At 42.4% G+C, this 23240-nt stretch overlaps 3 non-coding genes and 1 pseudogene across 3 annotated transcripts; all 4 read right to left on the bottom strand.

The window, feature by feature from the left end:
- Positions 1-902: 902 nt before the first annotated feature.
- On the bottom strand, positions 903-994 carry LOC122942898 (annotated as a pseudogene).
- A 1069-nt stretch (positions 995-2063) lies between these two features.
- LOC122942773 lies at positions 2064-2251 on the bottom strand. Its single transcript, XR_006390702.1, has one exon. It is a non-coding gene; the product is annotated as a U2 spliceosomal RNA (small nuclear RNA).
- Positions 2252-7861: 5610 nt separating this feature from the next.
- On the bottom strand, positions 7862-8055 carry LOC122942978. The gene has a single exon (XR_006390810.1). It is a non-coding gene; the product is annotated as a U2 spliceosomal RNA (small nuclear RNA).
- A 7357-nt stretch (positions 8056-15412) lies between these two features.
- LOC122942815 lies at positions 15413-15602 on the bottom strand. The gene has a single exon (XR_006390728.1). It is a non-coding gene; the product is annotated as a U2 spliceosomal RNA (small nuclear RNA).
- Between the last annotated feature and the right edge of the window lie 7638 nt (positions 15603-23240).

A 23240-nucleotide genomic window follows, 5' to 3' on the forward strand; every position in this document is an offset into this window, starting at 1 on the left:
CGTGCTGGGGGTAAGATGAGGCCTCCTGGATGATTGGAATCACGGTTACCGATCACTTTAAAAAGCCATTTTGACGTCCAGATCCCGGCGGTGTTTAAAATTTTCGAAACTGAAACGATTTTCTTAAAATACTTGGATAAAAATGCAGTGATGACATTTAAATTAGCAAAAGGTGAATACATTTTTATAACCACGGTAAAAGTTTCATCGATTTCATGCTCATAAATCTTAATACCTCGTAATCTTTCATCATTTATGCAATGTGGAACCTTAGCTAAAAAACTTTTTAAAATACTATTTTGAGCAAAGGTCACATCATATACACGTCTCCTCGGGTAGTCCTGTATGGCCAAGATCTCTTGCCTCTGAACGCCAAACACGCCATACAGGACTTTGTCTATTAAATAAAGCATTTTTTTATAATTTCAAAATTATATTTTTCTTTTTTACTCTCAGTGACATATAAACGAATGGTATCTTTTATTTTGGCGTATTCCGGGATCTGGTGCTCATCATCTCCTTCTTTTCTCTGTATATTTTCTTTAAGATCTTCTGTTCCTCCTCGGGATTCATCCTTCCTTCGGGCTTCGTCTTCTTTTGAATTACTTCTTGCAGCTCCGCCACTCTCTTTTTCTTTCCTTGCGTAATAAATCCATTATCGTCTCCGTATCCGAATTCTCCGGCTCCTCCGGTACCTCCACCTCCTCCGACTCCTCCTCCTCCTCCCGGGTCATCGTCTGCCATAGCTGTTGAAATGGAGCTGTTGTCTCTTTAAAGCAAAGACAAAGTGCTCCTCTGCCAGTCCTAAGACTCACAGAAGTAAGGGGGATCGCAACTCGACGTCCCCGGTCTAAGCCTCTCTCCCAATAGCAGCAGGGGGGTGAAGCCCAGGCAATAAACCTGGAGGGTACCCGGGTCCTACCTTCTGACACACAGACCAAGTGCAGCACCGAAGATACTACACTTGATCTTAGCCAAAAGGCCGAGAAGCGATAACCAGAAAAGGGTTCGCCCTACAGGCCGATGGTCCTCAATGCAGAACACTTGTGAAGGCGATAGGCTACAGGCCCCAGCTGCAGAGACAGTCCGAGAGGCTTCTTTTTCTCACAAACCAGGGAAAACGTGCGTCCTACGCTCTGAAATCAACAGCATGCTCCACTTCGTGTTTTTCGGATCTGCATAGCTCCACCCACCACTTTTGGTCACGCCTTTTCTTCGCACGAAATTCCGGGTGCCAAAGCGAGCCAGGCAGAATGACCGATAAGAAGTCAATGGAGAGTAGTGAGAGAGAGTAAAAAAAAAGAAATATAGAAAAAAGGTATTTATGCATTGTTGATTGTGATGTCATGGCCCCATTGTTGAGGTGATCCGTCAGGGCCCTTGTGATGTCATCCAGTGACCTGACCTTAACTTGACTCTGACCTGACAGGCCTCTTGTGACACGTGCAGTGTTCCGTCCATTGGCCAGACATGGCAGGTCCAGCTGTTGCTGATACATAGGAAGTGCTGGACTACATTTTAGCCTACAAGTCATCCAGTTTAATAGATCCACAAGAGGGAGACACAGGCAAACAAACTTTACTTATTTAATAAAGAAATAGGAAAACAACATTGGTTACATCAAGCAAACTTGCTACAAAAGGGTCAATTCTAAGGAACAACTCAGCAGACTGCCCAGGTGTGCACAACAGGCCCAAATCAAAACAGAGGTGCACAGAGTGGAGGGAGGTCAAAAAACTTCATTCAGGTGATAAGCCAATTAACACAACAATTAAGACATCAATATTAATTAGTTTTGGACTGTGAGGAAGAGAGATGACTGGCTGGCTGGGTTGCTTGGTGCTGGAACAAACCCACACACAGGTGATGCAATTAACAGATTGACAGGCTAGATGCAGCAGCACCAGGGATGCAGAAAGCAGCACAGCAAAACCATCACAGAGGAAGGAGAAGCTGAAGTGCAGGACTGCTGAGGCAGGGCACAGCAACTTTCCACTTGCTTGCTGGAAGGATCCTTGACCTCCATCACTCAATTTCATTCTGTTTTTTTTATACTGGAATAGAAAGGGTGCACCGGTCCTGGAGGTACTGCAATACCAGGTCAATGCGTAGAGTGGACAGAGCAAGCTCTTTTTCCATCTCCCTGTTCGAAAAATCTATTTAATATATGGTCCCCAGATAGGGGAAGTATCAGATATTAAACTGATAAGAACAGATTTTTTTTTTTTTTTTTTACCACTCAGGTAAGTATCAATAGCTCATGTTATACTTTCACTTCCCCTCTTAAAGGGTAACAAGCTTATTTATACTTCATCATCGCTGCATTTCTTTAATTTTTTAAATTTTATAATTTTCCTCAAACTTTATATTTATACATCAAGATTTAACCAAAAACCTCCATTTTTTATGCTTCCATATACCTTCGCTATCTACACCACCACCGTATTCTCTTTCCCAACAATATATTAAGTATAATTTTGCTAATATCCTCTTAATACAATTATCCACTGACACCAATTCTCTCTTGAACACCAAAATATTCCTCACATCCCACAAACATTCCCACACACATACCATCAACAGCCACAAAATCCTCACATTTTGCTTACCACATGCACCAAAACCAAACATTGCCACTTTCCAACTCATATATTTAACCCCCGTTAATTCTTTAATCATACCTCCCATTCCTTTCCAAATTTGTTGTGCATATTTACAATCCCATACCAAGTGCCTCACACTTTCATTTGAACCACACCCTTCTCTTGGACAGATTTCTGTTTTAACTAAATCTCGTTTCTTTTGAATCTCTCTTACAGGCAAAACATTTTGCAACCCCATCCATACAATATCTTTTTGTCTATTAGACCCTCCTTTAATTGCAAATTTCTTCCATTCTCCTTCAGCTTCACTTGAACTCAAACCTATAATATCACAAACAATTTCTTTCTTACTTATCACATCCATAACCATCCTCTTGTTTTTAAATACATCCTTCCTCAACCCAAACAAATCATGCTTCCTAATAAATTTTTCAATCATCTTATACCATTCTGGACACTTAAAAGCAACTGGCACTCTTGCATCTCTAATACTCCAATTCATTCCGTACAGCATCCATCCTGCCATATATCTAACCATAAATGCACACTTATTCCCCCTCTCATTCATAACCACAAAACTTTTAATATAGGACAGACCCAAAAAAAACTCAAAATTTGGTAAATTCAATCCTCCTCTTTCTCTCAATTTATTAACGTGCTCTCTCTTCAATCTTTCCATTTTACTACCCCATAAAAAAGTATAAACCAACTTCTCCACCTTTTTCACTTTCATTACATTAAGTGGAAAAATTGCATACACAAACCACACAATAGGCAAGATTACTGTTTTTATAATCAAGACTTTCCCTGATAAGCTTAACTCACGCAATCTCCAAAAGTTAATCTTCCTTTCAATCTTCTCCCCACATTCATTCCAACTTTCATCTCCTTTCAAATTATCATTAAATAACACACCAAGAATTTTAATTGCACCAGACTCACATTTCACACCCTCTAAAGCCACTTGTCTGTCCCCAAAACATTTAAACAAACATTTAATCCAATTCACTTTGAACCCAGATGCACCACAAAAGATATCCAAAATTAAACTACTTCTCCTCATCGCAGCCAAATTGTTATTTATAACCACCACATCATCCATATATCCTAAAATACTTACATATTTGCCACCACTTCCTGGAATTAAAATCCCCCTCATTATCTTTTCTTTCCTAACCAGACACATCAACACCTCAATCACACTAATAAATAGTACTGGTGACATCGGACAGCCTTGCCTTACTCCTGACTTCACATTTATTCTCCCACTCAAAAAACCATTCACCAGAACCTCACTATACACATTATCATACAAACTCCTCACACATTTCAAAAAAACCTCCGGATATCCCATTCCACTCAGTACTTTAAACATATATTCATGCAACACACGATCAAACGCTTTCTCAAAGTCCACTGTTAACACCATACATTTCCGCTTTCTGTTTTTACAATCTTCAATCACATCTCTTATCAAAACCAAATTATCAGTCATACTTCTCTTTGGATTTGCACACACCTGATCCTCATCAATCACCTTCCCTACATACAACCGCATTCGATTTGCCAAACATTTACTATAAATCTTATAATCTGCATTCAGTAAGGTAATTGGTCTCCAATTCTCCACATTCTTTCTATTCCCTTTCTTAAAAATCAAAACCACCACACCTTCTTTCATTGACTCACTCAACACACCTTCCTGCCACATATATTTACATACATCATACAAATCCTCCCCCATCCACTCCCAAGCTTTTATATATAGTTCCACAGGAATCCCATCCTTCCCTGGCGTTTTGTTCCTCTTTGCCTCAAAAACACTCTTTTTTAACTCATCCAAAGTCAAATCCACACCCAGACTCTCAACATCATCCTTATCTAATTTCCCCTCCAAACATCTTACCACATCCACCAGTAACTTTTTATCAACCCATTTTTTTGAATATAAATTAACATAAAAATCTTCAACTTCTTTTATCACATCCTTCCCACTTACACACTCCCCCTTTCCATGTATGATTTCATCCATATCATCCTTTTTCCCACACACCTTTTTGAAGAAAAACCTCGTGCACCTCTCATTCTCTTCTAACATTCTCACTTTTGACCGAAATATAATATTTTTCCCTTTCTTCTCAATAATTTGCTTCATTTCCTTTTTCGCTTTAACCAATAAGTCCTCCACATTTACACCTAATCCTCTTAACCTCTTCAACCATTCTATCCTCATGTTCAATTCTTTATACTCCATTCTCATCATTCTTGCTTTCTTACATCCCCACCTTTTGAAAAAAACTCTCACTTTATGTTTAACCCAGTCCCACCATTCTAAAACATTCACAAAATCATTCACACGTTTCTTCCATCCTAAATATTCAGTTTTAAAATCATCCATAATTCTTTCATCATCCATCAAACTAACATTCAATTTCCAATACCCTCTCCCATATGCATTTTCCTCACCTCCTTCCACACAACACCTCAAACTCATATGATCTGTGAAAAACACATCCTCCTGCCAAAATTTAACACATTTTATGTTTTTAGATAAAGTCTATCCTAGAGACTATACTTCCTGCCTCGGATTTATACGTATACGATGGTGGCTTCCCCATCATTTTTTCGGATGCATCTAAAAGAGAAAAATCTTTCATTAGATTAACCAGCATATTACTAGATACATCCATTTTTTCACCTTCAAGAACACAGTTGAAGTCTCCTAGCAGTATTGTCTCCATTCTCCCTACCAAAAACACTTTCAATTTTTCCAACAAATTCACACACTCATCTTTTTTTGTTGATGCATACACATTTATAACCCTGAACAACCACTTCCTTTATTTTATAACAGCAATCACACATCTCCCAGCTTCCACTACTGTGTAAGAATCAATAGTCATATTTCTATTTTTTAACAGTATCCCAACACCTGAATTTCTATTCTCATAAGATCCCGACCTTACTGATTCGCCATACATCCACTCCTCCTTACTTAAGGCATCATTAATTCCACACTCTTGTAAGCATATTATATCCGCTACTTGATTTTTTAAAAAATCTAAAATTGTTGCTCTCCTCGCTTTTGATTTCAATAAGTGGACATTCACGGATAAGCTATTACAGAGAGCTTTGAACCCCATGACAGGATTTTTTTAAAGGTGTAATTTTCGACACCCCACATTTTCTTCAACCTTCCTCTCCTTGAAGGGGGAAGTCGCACCCGAAACTTCCGGCTCCTGAGTCGTCTAAAAAAGACATGTTATTTGGTATTTCGGCGTTTGGAAAACGCCTGTCCTCTCTGGGACTCTCTCCTTCACTCAGGGGAGATAGCCTTTGTCTTTTAAAGGACATGTCCAAAACAACATCAGCAGGCCTTGACTCTTTATCAGAGGTATCCGGATCACCAGCCACACCTCCCACCTGGGTTTTATCCCAAGAAAAAACTGGGGTCTTGGACAAAGAGTCCTCCTCCCCTTCACCCTGGAGACCCGCCACTTCCTCAGACAGTTCTGCCAAATCTAAGGAAACGTCCATCCCTTCATTTTCTCCTCCTTCCTCCTCGAAGTCCTCCACCAAATCATCCTCCACCAAATCATCCTCCTCCAGAACCTCCACTTCCACCAAATCCTCCTTTCCACCTTCTCCTTCTCCTCCTCCTTCCTTCGGGAGGACACCAGCCACATTCTTCTGGTATCTCCCAGGGACCGGAGTTTCTGTACTTGTTGCTTCAGCATAAGTTTTAACTTTTGACTTGCGTTTCTCATTCAACACACAGTCTCTGAACACATGTCCCTCTTGGCCGCATACATTACACACTGGCAAAAAGGTACAAGACTTGTGCAGATGACCTTCTCTGTTGCACTTTGTACATATTAGTTTAGGGTCTCTACAGCCATCCAACGTATGCCCATACACTCTACATCTTCGGCAGAACAATGGGTTACCAGGAAAGAAGAGAAAGCCTTTGTCCCTTTCGATTGAGAAGTTCATCGGGGGATACCTCATACCGCCAGCACATGAAACATCAGCTTTAAATCTGACGTAGAATTTGTACTTCCCGGTCCAGAGGTGTTCCGAATTCAATACTTTATGAGAAAAATGTATCTCTTCGCAGTATTGTCTCAGGAATAGGCAGATATTCTCCATTGGCACATAAGGGTTGTGCATATACACCACTAAGGGAACATCGTCATTGTAAAGCAGAGTAATGGTCCTCAATGCAGAACACTTGTGAAGGCGATAGGCTACAGGCCCCAGCTTCAGAGACAGTCTTCTTTCTCTCACAAACCAGGGAAAACGTGCATCCTACGCTCTGAAATCAACAGCATGCTCCACTTCGTGTTTTTCGTATCTGCATAGCTCCACCCACCACTTTTGGTAACGCCTTTTCTTCGCACGAAATTCCTGGTGCCAAAGCGCGCCAAGTTGAATGACCGATAAGAAGTCAATGGAGAGTAGTGTAGTGGGAGAAGAAAAAAAAAAGAAAAGGTATCTATGCATTCTTGATTGTGATGTCACGGCCCCATTGTTGAGGTGTTCAGGGCCCTTGTGATGTCATCCAGTGACCTGACCTTACTTGACCTCTGACCTGACAGGCCTCTTGTGACACATGCAGTGTTCCGTCCATTGGCCAGACATGGTAGGTCCAGCTGTTGCTGATACATAGGAAGTAGTGGACTACATTTTAGCCTACAAGTCATCCAGTTTAATAGATCCACAAGAGGGAGACACAGGCAAACAAACTTTACTTATTTAATAAAGAAATAGGAAAACAACATTGGTTACATCAAGCAAACTTGCTACAAAAGGGTCAATTCTAAGGAACAACTCAGCAGACTGCCCAGGTGTGCACAACAGGCCCAAATCAAAACAGAGGTGCACAGAGTGGAGGGAGGTCAAAAAACTGCATTCAGGTGATATCCAAACACTTCATTCAGGTGATAAGCCAATTAACACAACAATTAAGACATCAATATTAATTGGATTTGGACTGTAAGGAGGAGAGGTGACTGGCTGGCTGGGTTGCTTGGTGCTGGAACAAACCCACACACAGGTGATGCAATTAACAGATTGACAGGCTAGATGCAGCAGCACCAGGGATGCAGAAAGCAGCACAGCAAAATCCTCACAGAGGAAGGAGAAGCTGAAGTGCAGGACTGCTGAGGCAGGGCACAGCAACTTTCCACTTGCTTGCTGGAAGGATCCTTGAAATCCATCATCACTCAATTTCATTCAGTTTTTTTATACTGGAATAGAAAGGGTGCACCGGTCCTGGAGGTACTGCAATACCAGGTCAATGCGTGGAGTGGACAGAGCAAGCTCTTTTTCCATCTCCCTGTTCGAAAAATCCATTTAATATATGGTCCCCAGATAGGGGACGTATCAGTTATTAAACTGATAAGAACAGATAAGGTTTCAACATAACTTTATTAACAGAAAAAAGAGACATACAAAAAAAGATGAAACCTGAATATAATAAAAGTACATATAATTAAATAATAAAATCTAACTCAAATTAGACACATATTTTGCCAAGAAAAAAAAAAAAAACTCAAAATAAGATAACTTGCATTCAGTATACTTAACAAAAATTCAAACTTAATCAGGGTTTAAACCACTTTTCCATGCATAGTATGCCATCTTTCTTAACACATTTTTACTTAAATCTGTCTCTTCCCCTACCACCGCAGGGACTTCTTCCCTATCAAGGGGATGTACTTTACAATAGTTGAAAAACCAATCTTTTTTTTCTTGTAAACTTCTTCGGACAAATTTAAAAAAAGTATTCAAATTCACCCCTAGTTTCCTCAAATCCTCCATCTCTTTTACTATTTTCTTAGCATGCTCTCTTTTAACCCCTTCAAGACACAGCCTTATTTCACCTTAAGGACCAGGTCATTTTTTGCAAATCTGACCAGTGTCACTTTAAGTGCTGATAACTTTAAAACACTTTGACTTATCCAGGCCGTTCTGAGATTGTTTTTTCGTCACATATTGTACTTCATGACACTGGAAAAATTAAGTCCCAAAATTAATTTTTTTTGCATAAAAAAATACCTAATTTACCCCGAATTTGGAAAAATACTTTTTTGGGGCGATTATCTTAAGTAGGGTCTCATTTTTTGCGAGATGAGATGATGGTTTGATTGGCACTATGTTGGGGTGTATATGACTTTTTGATCGCTTGCTATTACACTTTTTGTGACGTAAGATGACAAAAAATTGCTTTTTCTACACCGTTTTTATTTTTATTTTTTTACGGTGGTCATCTGAGGGGTTAGGTCATGTGATATTTTTATAGAGCCGGTCGATATGGACGCGGCAATACCTAATATGTATACTTTTTTTTATTTATATAAGTTATACACAATGGTTTCATTTTTGAAACAAAAAAAATGATGTTTTAGTGTTTCCATAGTCTAAGAGCCATAGTTTTTTCAGTTTTTGGGCGATTATCTTAAGTAGGGTCTCATTTTTTGCGGGATGAGATGACGGTTTGATTGTTACAATTTTGGAGAACATGCGACTTTTTTGATAACTTTTATTATCTTTTTTGGGGAAGTAAGGTGGGCAAAATTTCAATTTCATCATACTTTGTTATTTTTTATTTTTTATGGCGTTCACCGATCGGGAAAAGTAACATGACCGTTTTATAGATCAGGTCGTTACGGACGCGGCGATACCAAACATGTGTAGGGAATTTTATTTTTCTCATGTTTAATCAGTGATAAATGTGTTTTTTGATTTTTACTTTTTTTTTTAACTTTTTTCACTTTTTTTTTGGACCCAGACCCACTTGGTTCTTGAAGATCCAGTGGGTCTGATGTCTGTATAATACAGTACAGTACAATATATATTGCACTGTACTATATTTTACTTACACTGAACAGATCTATGCTTTCAGCATAGATCTGTTAAGCACCATGGACAGCAGGACGCCTGAGAGGCGTCCTGTTGCCACGGGAACCTTCCCCGTCTGTTATGTTCAGAACTGCGCAGACGGGGAAGGGTAAGGACGGGGCTGTCTGGGGGCTCTCTCCCTCTCCATCTGGGGGCTGCAAAGGTACAGCAGCCCTCCGATGGGAGAGGGAGGGAGCTCCCTGAGCTGTTAACCTTTTCCATACTGCGGTCCGTACGGACCGCTGTATGGAAAGGGTTAAACGGCTGACATTGCATCACCGATGTCAGCCGTTTATACCAGGGTGCCAGCAATGTGCTGGCACCCTGGTATAACCCACTAGAAGCCAACGATAATTATAATGGGAGGCGGGCGGGGGATCGCGATCCCGCCTGCCGCACCGCCCGCCTCCCGCAACTGCCACACCGCCCCGCACCGCCCACAAACCACCCCCTGCACCCCGCCACATAAATGGAATTCAGGGGTGCAAGGGGGGTCGATTTGGGTCAATTTGGGTCAATTTTTAGGTTTCTGATCCCTGCGGTCAGGGACCGCAGGGATCAGAAACTACTTTGAGCGATCGCCCATAGGGGGGGGGGGTGCCGAAACTACCAGATCACCGATACGGGGGTCACAGGACCCCCCTCGGCATTGACCCTGAGTGCCTGGCTGTGTGTAACAGCCGGCACTCAGCGCTGTCACCATGTCTGCAGACATGGTGACAGTTAAATGCGATGACGAGTATACTAGCCATGGAGCGCTAAGTAGCAGTGCTCCATGACTAGTATACATGTCATAGGTACAGTAGATTGTCACTCTCTCCTTCTCTGATCGCTTCCCTGACAGGAATGGGGACGATCAGAGAAGGAGAGGCACACAGTCCCTCCCTAACCCCCCCTTACCTGCCCCGATGCGCTGCTATTGGTCCCTCTGCAGTATTGGACCAATCACAGCGATCGTGGGCGGGTCAGGGGTCTAATACAACTCCTTCCGGCTTCTAGGGTTGCCTAGCAACCCCAGCACGCCGGCTTCACTGAATCTTCAGCGCTTAGGTCCCTGCGCTGACAGTGAAGCCGATCACGTACATGCACGTGGGGATGCGGTGAGGCACCACATTCCCCCACGTACATGTACGTGATGTTGCGTGAAGGGGTTAATGTCCTCCTCCTCCTCTGTAGAAAATCTCCCTTCTTTTTTAGTCTCTTTAACTGCTCTTTTTATTATTACTTCCTGCACTACATTTGTTTCTTTTTCACTCTCTTCAGTATCTTTCCTTTTTTTACTCTTTTTACTCATTTCTTTTTCCCTTTCCTCTTTCGTGTACAAGTGGAGTACATATGCCCCACCTGCCCACACAAATTACACCTTTTCTCTTTTTTACAAGTACTAGCAAGATGCCCTATCTCTTCACAATTTACACACCACAAAAACTTACAATCACCTTTAACATGCCCGTATTGCTTACAATTTCTACAAAAATTAGACATTCCATTAAAAAACAGGTCTCCGTTAACATTTCCAATTTTAAAACGACTTGGGGGGAAGATTATATCTACCCCTTCCTTTTCAGAAAAGGTTACAAAGAACTTCCATTTCATAGTCCAGATACCATATTTGTTGTATATTTTACCTGCAGGCACCACTTTTTCGCAATGCCTCATTAAGAAACCATAAATGTCTTCCTCTGGTATATAAGGGCTGTACATTAACACAGTCACCATCCGTTGCCTTCTAGGAAAATGTGGTATAAACACCACTCCATTAAGGATAGGGTCCAGTCCACACTGTTCCAGCCGCTTTAACACAATTGTGCAAATGTCCTCTGTAACGAAAACAACATCATAGACTCCGCGCTTAGGGAAGTCCAGCATCGCTAACACAAACTCTTTTCGGATGTCCACAATTCCCAAGAGGATATCTTCAACAAGGAAGGTAAGTCCCCTCTCTCTTTTCTCTGGATCTTGCAATACGAAACGGACTCCATTCTTTATCCTTTGGAAATTAGGCACTTCTCTCGCATCATGGCTTTCAAATTCCGGAACTCCTTCCCGATCAGGGTCTCGGACCTCCGTCTCCGCCATCTCGATACGCCACTGGAACCAAGCAGGAACCAAACCAGTGCCCTTCACCCGCTACCTAGGCAGCAGGCAGGTAAGGTGATCGCCTCTCGTTGCCTGGGGACTAAGCCAGCTGCCCAATAGCAGCAATGGTTAAGGCCCTGGCAATAAACCAGGACCCGCTCCAAAGGCCGAGCAGCCGGGTACCCCAGGCACCTTCTGACCAAGACCCAATGTATCCCTACACTTGATCTTAGCCAAAAGGCCGAGAAGCGATAACCAGATAACCAGCCAAGCTGAATGACCGATAAGAAGTCAATGGAGAGTAGTGTAGTGGGAGAAGAAAAAAATTCAAATCTAAAGCATTCCATCACTCTACTATCATCCAGCAAACCAACATTCAACTTCCAATACCCCCTCCCATATGAACTCCCAACATTCCCTTCCACGCAACATTTCAAACACATATGGTCCGTAAACCACACATCCTCCTGTGAATACTTAACACACTTAAGATTTTTAGACACAAAGATGAAATCGATTCTGGATTCTATACTCCTTGTCTCAGATTTATAGGTACAAGGTGGTTATTTCCCCAAAACGACCCCTGCTACATCTAGGAAAGAAAAATCATCAATTAGTTTTTGTAGCATATTCCCAGATACATCTTTCTTCTCACCCTCTAACACACAGTTGAAATCGCCCACCATAATAGTCTCCATTCTCCCAACCAAAAACACATTCAACTTTTCTAATAACCTCACCCGCTCATCTTTTTTTGTTGATCCATACACATTTACTATTCTGAACTTCTATTTATTAAACTTTATAACTGCCACAATGCACCTCCCTGCTTCCACTACTGTATATGACTCCACACTCATTCTACTATTTTTTAACAAAATTCCCACCCCCGAATTCCTGTTCTCACATGACCCTGACCATACAGATTCTCCACCGTATCATACAGGTGAATGCTTCCATTCATCCTTGCTTAATTCATCTGCAATTCCACACTCCTGTAAACATACAATATCCGCAGCTTGATTTTTAAGAAAATCAAGGATTATCGTCCTCCTCGCAGTAGACATAAGGAGACGGACATTTAGGGATACGACATGAATGAAAACTTTGTCCCCCATACTTGGATTTTTTTGAGGGTATAATTCTCAATCCCCCACATAGATCTCAGCCGCCTTCTCCTTGAAGGGAGTAACCAAAGCTGAAGCCCCCAGTCCCGAGATCGCCCAAAAAAAGATGTTCATTAGCCATCTCAGGATTTGGGAAGACTCTATCCCCTCTGGGACTTGCGTCCTCGCTTGACGGGGATTCCATCCTAGGCCTCTTCACCGACAAGTCCAGACCAAAATCCTCCAAACTTGATAAGGGTCTGGAGAAATCCCCCTGACCTCCATATCCTTCCATCACCTGCACCTCCTCCCCCGGTATAACAGGTGTTTTATCCAAGGAAACCTCCATTCCACCTTCTCCTTGCAAACCAGTGACTTCACCCGGTGGAAGAGAAATGTCCAGAGGAAAAAAATCCATCTCTCCTACATTAGCTCCTCCCCTCGTACCCTCCGCCTCCACATTAGCATCACCAACCTCTTTTTCAATAACAGGCACTTTCTGGGCCTGTATCTGAAACCTCTTAGGGACCAAAAGTTGCACTTTAGCGGCCTCCGAATAAGACTTAGCCTTTGACCTGGATGGTTTGGAATTTAAAGGGCAGTCTCGGAAAACATGACCAGTCTGGCCACACACATTGCACACACTAGGATTTGTGCAGGTTCCAGAAAGATGACCTTCTTGGTTGCAATTTGAACACCTTAACGGTGTCTCTCTGCATCCCTCCATAGTGTGCCCATACACTTTACATTTCCTGCAAAAAGCAGGATTGCCCGGGAAGAACAAAAACCCTTTATCTCTTCCGATGGAAAAGGACATTAAGGGGTAGCACAAACCACCAGGTCTAGTTACATCAGCCTTAAACCTTACGAAAAATTTATATTTTCCAGTCTAAAGAGCCTCAGAGTTCATAGAAACATAGAAACATAGAATGTGTCGGCAGATAAGAACCATTTGGCCCATCTAGTCTGCCCAATATACTAAGTACTATGGATAGCCCCTGGCCCTATCTTATATGATGGATGGCCTTATGCCTATCCCATGCATGCTTAAACTCCTTCACTGTATTTGCAGCTACCACTTCTGCAGGAAGGCTATTCCATGCATCCACTACTCTCTCAGTAAAGTAATACTTCCTGATATTACTTTTAAACCTTTGCCCCGCTAATTTAAAACTAAGTCCTCTTGTAGCAGTTTTTCTTCTTTTAAATATTCTCTCCTCTAGTTCAGGACCTTGTGGGCGAACCGTACCATTTCACAATATCGTCCCAAAAAGACCAACATATTTTCAAGAGGAACATATGGGTTATGCATATAAACCACCAGAGGGATATCGTCATTATACAGGACAATAAAGGTGACTCCATCAAGAAATGGGTCATTCACAAATCCTTTTAGCATAGTAAGGAGGTTATGACAGGTAGCGGGATTAGTTAATACCAAAGTATAATGACCTCGCTTCGGATCCTGGAAAAATTTCCTCCCGTCTGACAAGCAGCATTTTAAAAAGTACCTCATGCACACTTCCAGGCTAAACTTCTCCCGTTTCTCCTCTGAAATCTCGATTCCAAATCCATGTTTGACCCGATAGTCCTCGGTCCCCACAGAGCGGATGGTGACGCCCATCTTCAAATGTCGTCCTCCGTCCGCCGTCCATATCCGGTGATCGCAGTCCTGGCTGCGTCCGGTCATGCCATGATCGCAGCCAAAAGGCCGAGAAGCGATAACCAGAAAAAGGTTCGCCCTACAGGCCGATGGTCCCCAATGCAGAACACTTGTGAAGGCGATGATAGCCTACAGGCCCCAGCTGCAGAGACAGTCCGGGAGGCTTCTTTCTATCACAAACCAGGGAAAACGTGCGTCCTACGCTCTGGAATCACCAGCATGCTCCTCTTCGTGTTTTTCAGATCTGAATAGCTCCGCCCACCACTATTGGTCACGCCTTTTCGTCGCACGCAATTCCTGGTGCCAAAGCACGCCAAGCAGAAAAACTGATAAGGAGTGAATGGAAAGTAGTGAAAAAAAAAAGGGTATGCATTGTTGATTGTGATGTCACGGCCCCATTGTTGAGTGTTCCGTCAGGGCCCTTGTGATGTCATGCACTGACCTGAACTTACTTGACCTCTGACCTGACAAGCCTCTTGTGACACGTGCAGTGTTCCGTCCATTGGCCAGACAAGGCAGGTCCAAGCTGTTGCTGATACATAGGAAGTCCTGGACTACTTTTTAGCCTCCAAATCATCCATCCAGTTTAAAATATCCACAAGAGGGAGACACAGGCAAAAAAACTTTACATATTTACGAAAGCACTACAACTCAGCAGCCCGCCCAGGTGTGCACAACAGGCCCAAATCAAACCCAAGGTGCATGGAGTGGAGGTCCAAACACTTCATTCAGGTGATAGCCAAACACTCCATTCAGGTCATAAGCCAATGAACCCAACAATTAAGCCATCAATCTTAATTGGATTTGGACTGTGAGCAGAGGTGACTGGCTGGCTGAGTTGCTTGGTGCTGGAACAAACCCACACACAGCTGATGCAATTAGGAGATTGACAGGCTAGATGCAGGTATGCAGAAAGCAGCACAGCACAGCCCTCACAGAGGAGAAGCTGAAGTGCAGACTCCTGAGGCAGGACACAGCAACTTCACACTTGCTTGCTGGCAGGATGCTTACAATCCATCCATCTCTCAATTTCATTCTGTTTTTTCATACCAGATTAGAAGGGGTGCACCGGTCCTGGAGGTACTGCAATACCAGGTCAATGCGTGTAGTGGACAGAGCAAGCTCTTTTTTCATCTACCTGTTTGAAAAATCCATTTAATATATGGTCCCCAGATAGGGGACGTATCAGATATTAAACTGATAAGAACAGATTTTTTTTTTTTTAAGTTTATAACCCCAAAGGGGTATATTTATTGAGACAATAATAATTTACAAAACATAAAACTCAATCTTTCCATTTAAACTTAAAATACAGTATACATAAAAGATGAAATAACATTAAATGAACCCCATTCCCTTAAAATAACACTTACGACACATAAAAGGAGCTCTCTTTTTCTCAATTAAATAATATTGATACATTTCATCTAAAATCATCTTTAAAACATTTTCTTCAGAAATAAAACCATGCTTAAAACATAAAATATTTCTGGCTGACCATAGAGCTGCTTTTACACAATTAGTGATCTTCCATGCCATTACTCCTTTAATTCTTGAAGGGCATTCCAGGTCACCATAGCAAACTCCGTTCATGGTTATCGTCTTTAGGCCTCATGCACACGACTGTTGTGTGCATCCGTGGCCGTTGTGCCATTTTCCGTTTTTTTTCGCGGACCCATTGACTTTCAATGGGTCCGTGGAAAAATCGGAAAATGCACCGTTTTGCAGCCGAGGCCGTGATCCGTCCTGTCCTATTTTTTTGACGGACAACGGTTCACGGACCCATTCAAGTCAATGGGTCCGTGAAAGAACACGGATGCACACAAGATTGGCATCCGTGGCCGTAGGTTGCTTTCATACAGACGGATCCGAAGATCCGTCTGCATAAAAGCTTTTTCAGATCTAAGTTTTCACTTCGTGAAAACTCATATCCGACAGTATATTCTAACACAGAGGCGTTCCCATGGTGATGGGGAAGCTTCTAGTTAGAATACACTACAAACTTTGTACAAGACCTCAGCACAATTAACCACTTCAGGTGCTGCACCTGAAGGGGTTAATTGTACTATCATATCCCCCTGTAAGAGATCAGGGCTGCCAGGCAGCAGGGGGCAGACCCCCCCCCTCCCCAGTTTGAATATCGTTGGTGGCACAGTGTGCACCCCCCATCGGGCCCCCCCTTCCTCCCTCTATTGTTATAAATCGTTGGTGGCACAGTGTGCGCCCCCCATCGGGCCCCCCTTCCTCCCTCTATTGTTATAAATCGTTGGTGGCACAGTGTGCCCCCCCATCGGCCCCCCTCCCTCTATAGCAGTAACAACATTGTTGGCAGTGTGCGGCCTCCCATCTCCCCCCCCCCGATCATTGGTGGCAGCGGAGTTCAAATCGGAGTCCCAGTTTAATCGCTGGGGCTCCGATCGGTAACCATGGCAACCAGGACGCTACTGCAGTCCTGGTTGCCATGGTTACTCAGCAATAGTACAATAGTAGAAGATTCATAGTTACCTGCTTGCTGCTGCGATGTTCGTGTCGGGCCGGGAGCTCCACCTACTGGTAAGTGACAGATCTGTGCGGCGCATTGCTAAAGAACTGTCACTTACCAGTAGGAGGAGCTCCCAACCGGTCACAGACATCGCAGCAGCAAGCAGGTAAGTATGAATCTTCTACTATTGTACTATTGCTAAGTAACCATGGCAACCAGGGCTGCAGTAGCTTCCTGGTTGCCATGGTTACCGATCGGAGCCCCAGCGATTAAACTGGGACTCCTACCGGAACTACGCTGCCACCAATGATGGGGGGGGGGGGGAGATGGGAGGCCGCACACTGCCACCAATGTTGTTACTGCTATAGAGGGAGGGGGGCCGATGGGGGGCGCACACTGTGCCACCAACGATTTATTAGAATAGAGGGAGGGAGGGCCCGATGGGGGGCCACACTGTGCCACTAACGAGTTATTACAATAGAGGGAGGGAGGGGGGGCCCGATGGGGGGCCACACTGTGCCACCAACGATTTATTACAATAGAGGGTGGGGCCGCACTGGCCACCAATGATATTCAAACTGGGGAGGGGGGGGTCTGCCCCCTGCTGCCTGGCAGCCCTGATCTCTTACAGGGGGATATGATAGTACAATTAACCCCTTCAGGTGCGGCACCTGAGGAGTTAATTGTGCTGATCACGGCCCCCTATAAGAGATCGGGTGCTGCCAGGCCGCAGGGGGCAGTCATGTACACAGTTTGTAGTGTATTCTAACCTGAAGCGTCCCCATCACCATGGGAACGCCTCTGTGTTAGAATATACTGTCGGATCTGAGTTTCACGATGTAGCTCATATCCGACAGTATATTCTAACATAGAGGCGTTCCCATGGTGATGGGGACGCTTCAAGTTAAAATATACCATCGGATTGGAGAAAACTCCAATCCGATGGTATAAAAGGGACTCCAGACTTTACATTGAAAGTCAATGGGGACGGATCCGTTTGAAATGGCACCATATTGTGTCAACGTCAAACGGATCCGTCCCCATTGACTTGCATTGTAATTCAGGACGGATCCGTTTGGCTCCGCACGGCCAGGCGGACACCAAAATGACTTTTTTTTCATGTCCGTGGATCCTCCAAAAATCAAGGAAGACCCACGGACGAAAAAACGGTCACGGATCACGGACCTACGGACCCCGTTTTTGCGGATTGTGAAAATAAACTGTCGTGTCCATGAGGCCTTAGTCCCGTGATTTTTTTTAATAGGGGAAACATTTTGGTCCAGATCTTCTGCGCAAAGAAGCAGTACCAGAACAGGTGGAATACGTCCTCTTCATCCCTACAACCTCCTCGGAGACATTCTGCGGAGTTTGCAAGTCCTCTTCGGTGCTGGAATGCCCGGCATGGAAGACACTCATGCACGCAGCTCTAGGTCAGATCTTTCTGCAAGTTAAAAAGATAATTAATATTCACATCTTTCCATATTTTTTTGCATTTTGCATCATTAAAATTCTTGATTGGGGCTGTTATTTCTCGTCTTTTATATTTTTTTAAATCATCTTACTATTCTTTAACTCTTTTACCCTTTTTCCGCTTAGATTAAAAAGAGATACTATTTTATCTAAAATGTTATAAGAATCAGGTAAATTAAAAGCATATGGGGAGTTTAAAACCGTATCAAACCAGTTATGCTTTCTCATAAAAAAAACGGTATTATATCTGATAAAATAGGACCAAGCATTGTATTTAAAAAGGGTATTAAAACAAACAATAATCAAAGGGAGGAATAAAGAGGTCAGATCTATGGTGTATCTGCACTCTGGATTACCTGAAATAAGTGCAAAAATCAGAAAGGATAATCCTAAAACATAACATTTATTATCATGTGCCAATAAAATCCTAAATGGACTGTGCGAGATGAGATAACAAACAAAGACCACTAGAACATGTGGCCCATGCTGTTGCCGTCAGTGAAATCAACGGCCAATGAGCGCACCTGCCCGCCCGCACGTAAGCGCAGCTCGTGCGTACAACACAGAAGTAGAACGAGGCTTGAAGCGCAGAAGCAGTGCCTGATTCGTACTGCACTCCTGCGCATGCGCGATCACGCACCAGATATCGCAAGATCGCGGAGGCTATTCAAGACGGCAAAGAGAATCGGAAGCAACTATAATATTGAATGCTTCGTAATGTTCGGTGGTGTAAAGACGATCGGACATTCGAAAATGCTCCCGAACATTCTGAACCACAATCGGTTTGAATTTATAGATATTTAAGGCTATTCATCCAGTGTTGGGTAAAATCAGCTTATGTGTAATGATACAGACAGGGAGACAAATCAGAGTAGGTCATGACAAAAGATAGATTTATATCTAAGGAAGGGTCTAGATCAGTATTGAATACCGACCTATGGACTGATAGTGCAGTATTATTAAACTAAGAGATGATATCTAATAGGAATACAAATCAAAAGTAGTTGTCCCAGGTAGCCTGCTGCCTGTTGAAAGGTGATGGGCAAAAGACAGGTGGTCGCCTCCGTCTACAAGAAACAGCTATAATTTAGCTGCTCGTTGAGACCATTAGTGGTGACTGTCTTTAAAAGGAATATCCACAGTGATTCGCGCTGTAATAGGATATTTTCCCAATCTCCCCCTCTTTTAGGGGGGCTTACAGCCTCAATGCCTATGACCTTGGGGTTTCCTTGATGTAAATCGCAAACATAGCGGGCCACGGCGGTATCACGCCGTCTTTCTTCATCAAGGAGATGTTCTCCTATACGTCTGCGCAGCTCACGCTTCGTTTTGCCTATATATTCCTTATGGCAAATACATGTGATTTTGTATATCACCCCTACAGTTCTGCATGAAATAAAATCTTTGATGTTAAAGCTGCGTTTGAGATTGGTACTGTAAAATGTTTTTCCTGGATTGATGTTCTTACAGGCCAAACAGCCACTACATCTGAAACATCCAACAGGCCGACGATTCAGCCATGTATTAGATGTGGCTGATGGAGAAAGATGACTATGTACTAGTAAGTCCTTGAGGCTTTGGCCTCTTCTGAACGTCACCTGTGGGTATTCATGCAGAACTTCTCGGACATCTGGATCCATAAGTAGGACAGGCCAGTGTCGTGCCAGAATCTCTCTAGAGAGCTTAACCGACTTTACAAAGAACATTTGGCAAGTTGGTGGGAGGTGCAAAGCCTTGATAATTATATCAAGCAGGGAACTCCGTATTTCTGTTACGGGGACTCCGTATTTGTTACCCCGGTGCAGAAACAATGGAGCCCTGGGTTTAATACTAGTGATGAGCGGCAGGTGCCATATTCGATTTCGACGAAATTCGTGAATATTCGATAGAATATTCGTTTTATATTCGTCGAAACCGAATATTCGTCATTATTCTTGTTATCGCGAAATAATATGCGATTTAAATAATCGCGTATTACGATTGTAACTTAAAGGCTACTCTCCTATTGAAATAGCAATGCGATTAATTCAAGTTATAATAATCGAATTTCGATTTTAACTTAAAGGCTACTCTCCTATTGAAATAGCAATGCGATTAATTCAAGTTATAATAATCGAATTTCGATTTTAACTTAAAGGCTACTCTCCTATTGAAATAGCAATGCGATTAATTCAAGTTATAAAAATCGAATTTCGATTTTAACTTAGCATTGCTATATTCTATATTAGGCTAGAATTCACGAATATGGAATATAGCAGTGCTAAGTTAAAATCGAAATTTGATTATTATAACTTGAATTAATCGACTCGCGATTTCAACTTGGACCTGGTTTACTATGGTTGGCTTGGTAGAATTAGCGAATATGACGAATATATTCGTTATATTCCACAAAACGAATATAACGAATGTATTCGTCATATTCCACAAAACAAAGATAACGAATGGATTCTGCATCTTCGTTTTAGCTACCTATTCGTCAACTTCGCTAATTCTAGCAATCATATAGGAAAGTTTACTATAGAGACAGCTAAGTTTAATTCGCTATGCGATTATATGACCGCTTTTTTTATAAATAGTATAATTATAATAATTATCAGGTATTATAATTATTCTATTTATTTTAAAAAAAAAAGCAAAGTAATATAATCGCATAGCGAATTAAACTTAGCTGTCTCTATAGTCAACTTTCCTATATGATTGCTAGAATTAGCTAAGTTGACGAATAGGTAGCTAAAACGAAGATGCAGAATACTTTGTTATCTTCGTTTTGTGGAATATAATGAATATATTCGTCATAGTCGCTAATTCTACCAAGCCATTGAAGCCAACCATATAGTAAACCAGGTCCAAGTTAAAATCGTCATGCGATTAATATAACTCGAAGTAATCGCATGGCGATTTTAACTTAGTAATGCTATATTCCATGCTCATGGAGCGTCCCCATCACCATGGGAACGACTCCATATACTAGAATGTACTGTCGGATTTGAGAATTACGTTGAAATCGCAATTCGATTATTTCAAGTTATAATAATCGAATTTCGATTTTAACTTAAAGGCTACTCTCCTATTGAAATAGCAATGCGATTAATTCAAGTTATAAAAATCGAATTTCGATTTTAACTTAGCACTGCTATATTCCATATTCGTTAATTCTAGCCTAATATATTTGCCCACTGGCTCCTGGTATTTGCCCACTGGCACAGGTAGGAGAGTGTTAGGTCCCGGGCTACTTGAGAAACCTTGTCGCGGTGCCCGGGCTTAGACATGTCCTACTCCGTAGGACATGTCTAAGCCCGGGCACCGCGACAAGGTTTCTCAAGTAGCCCGGGACCTAACACTCTCCTACCTGTGCCAGTGGGCAAATACCAGGAGCCAGTGGGCAAATTACAGGAGCATAAGGCCGACTCACAAACAACTCACCAGTTACCTCCAGCATATATCCATGCTTGCAATGGGAGGAGGGAGGAGTCTGCAAGTCCCACTCAAGACTGTCTGGTATGGCCCAGGCCTCACAGGTGCACCTAAATGTGGCCTGTAGATGGAAAACAGGCACATTTAAATTGGGACAATCTTGACAGTCTTGAGTGGGACTTGCAGACTCCTCCCTCCTCCCATTGCAAGCATGGATATATGCTGGAGGTAACTGGTGAGTTGTTTGTGAGTCGGCCTTATGCTCCTGTAATTTGCCCACTGGCTCCTGGTATTTGCCCACTGGCACAGGTAGGAGAGTGTTAGGTCCCGGGCTACTTGAGAAACCTTGTCGCGGTGCCCGGGCTTAGACATGTCCTACTCCGTAGGACATGTTGACTAATCTCTCAATTTTAAAACCAGTTTGAGGATTTAGTAATACCGCAGAGTGCACCTGTCTGTTGCTATTTTGTTATATAGTCTGATTTGACTCATCGACTGGAGTCTTACCTCTGTCTCGAGGATACAAACAATCTTACCTCCGAGTAAAGAGGTTGCTGGTTTCGAACGCTGGAAAAGACTGCTAGGCTCACCGCTGCGTCTTCACGGCTGTGCAGGAACTCACAGTCCAGCCCGGTATCGCGATAGTACGAGTGAGACTTGCGTCCGGTCTCAGTACTTACTCAGATGATTAGAGCTGTTTCGCTGATTATCCGGTGCCAGGTTCTTGAATAAATGTTTCACTTTATTGCATGGCCATGCAAAGTCCTTTGCAAGGAGGTCTGAACGGAGTGTCTGATAGCCCAGACGCGTTTCGGGATATTACTAATCCCTTCCTCAGTGGTATATCTTGCACTCCTTACCTCCTCCTTTTTTATACGTTCATAAAGTCCTCTATGAAACCCGGTTTGCATATTCCAGGATTGGAGTCATTTTGACTATTTCTGCCATGTTGCGGTTCTGATGCGGTTTTGTTGCGTTTTTTCTCTTATAGGTGCGTTTTCACTTATTTAATCTTCTTATGATCATAATCAGTTGGTAAACCCCAATTATAAATGTATATCTATAATTCATATGATATATCATAAAAATGTCATAACATTAAAATTAATAGTAGTAGGATTATAAAAATAGCAATAGTATAACATTTAAAAACAGCATTATTTATACTAATATAAAAAATATAAAAATGACAATAATATAAGGATTCAAATAAAATGTTGGCAGTCCTATATTCTTGGCATTAGTGAGCCACTCCATCCAGCTTAACCAATTTTATTTTCAAACGCCCATTTGGTGTGAGCTCCTTTTGCTTGTAGGATGGACCTATGGCATCATATTCAGAGTAAAAGACTGAAGGCGGAATCCTATAGATTTATATCTGATGAACAAATATCTATGGAAGGCGATAGATCTGTAACAACAAGTTTTAGGAAATTAGAAGGTCTGCTTCAGAAACAGCTGAGGCAATGCTGGGAAATCAGATCGCTACAGCATTATATAGAACAGGGAATAATACCCAA

The sequence above is a fragment of the Bufo gargarizans genome, chromosome 6, assembly GCF_014858855.1.
Source record: "Bufo gargarizans isolate SCDJY-AF-19 chromosome 6, ASM1485885v1, whole genome shotgun sequence".
Classification (NCBI taxonomy): Eukaryota; Metazoa; Chordata; class Amphibia; order Anura; family Bufonidae; genus Bufo; species Bufo gargarizans.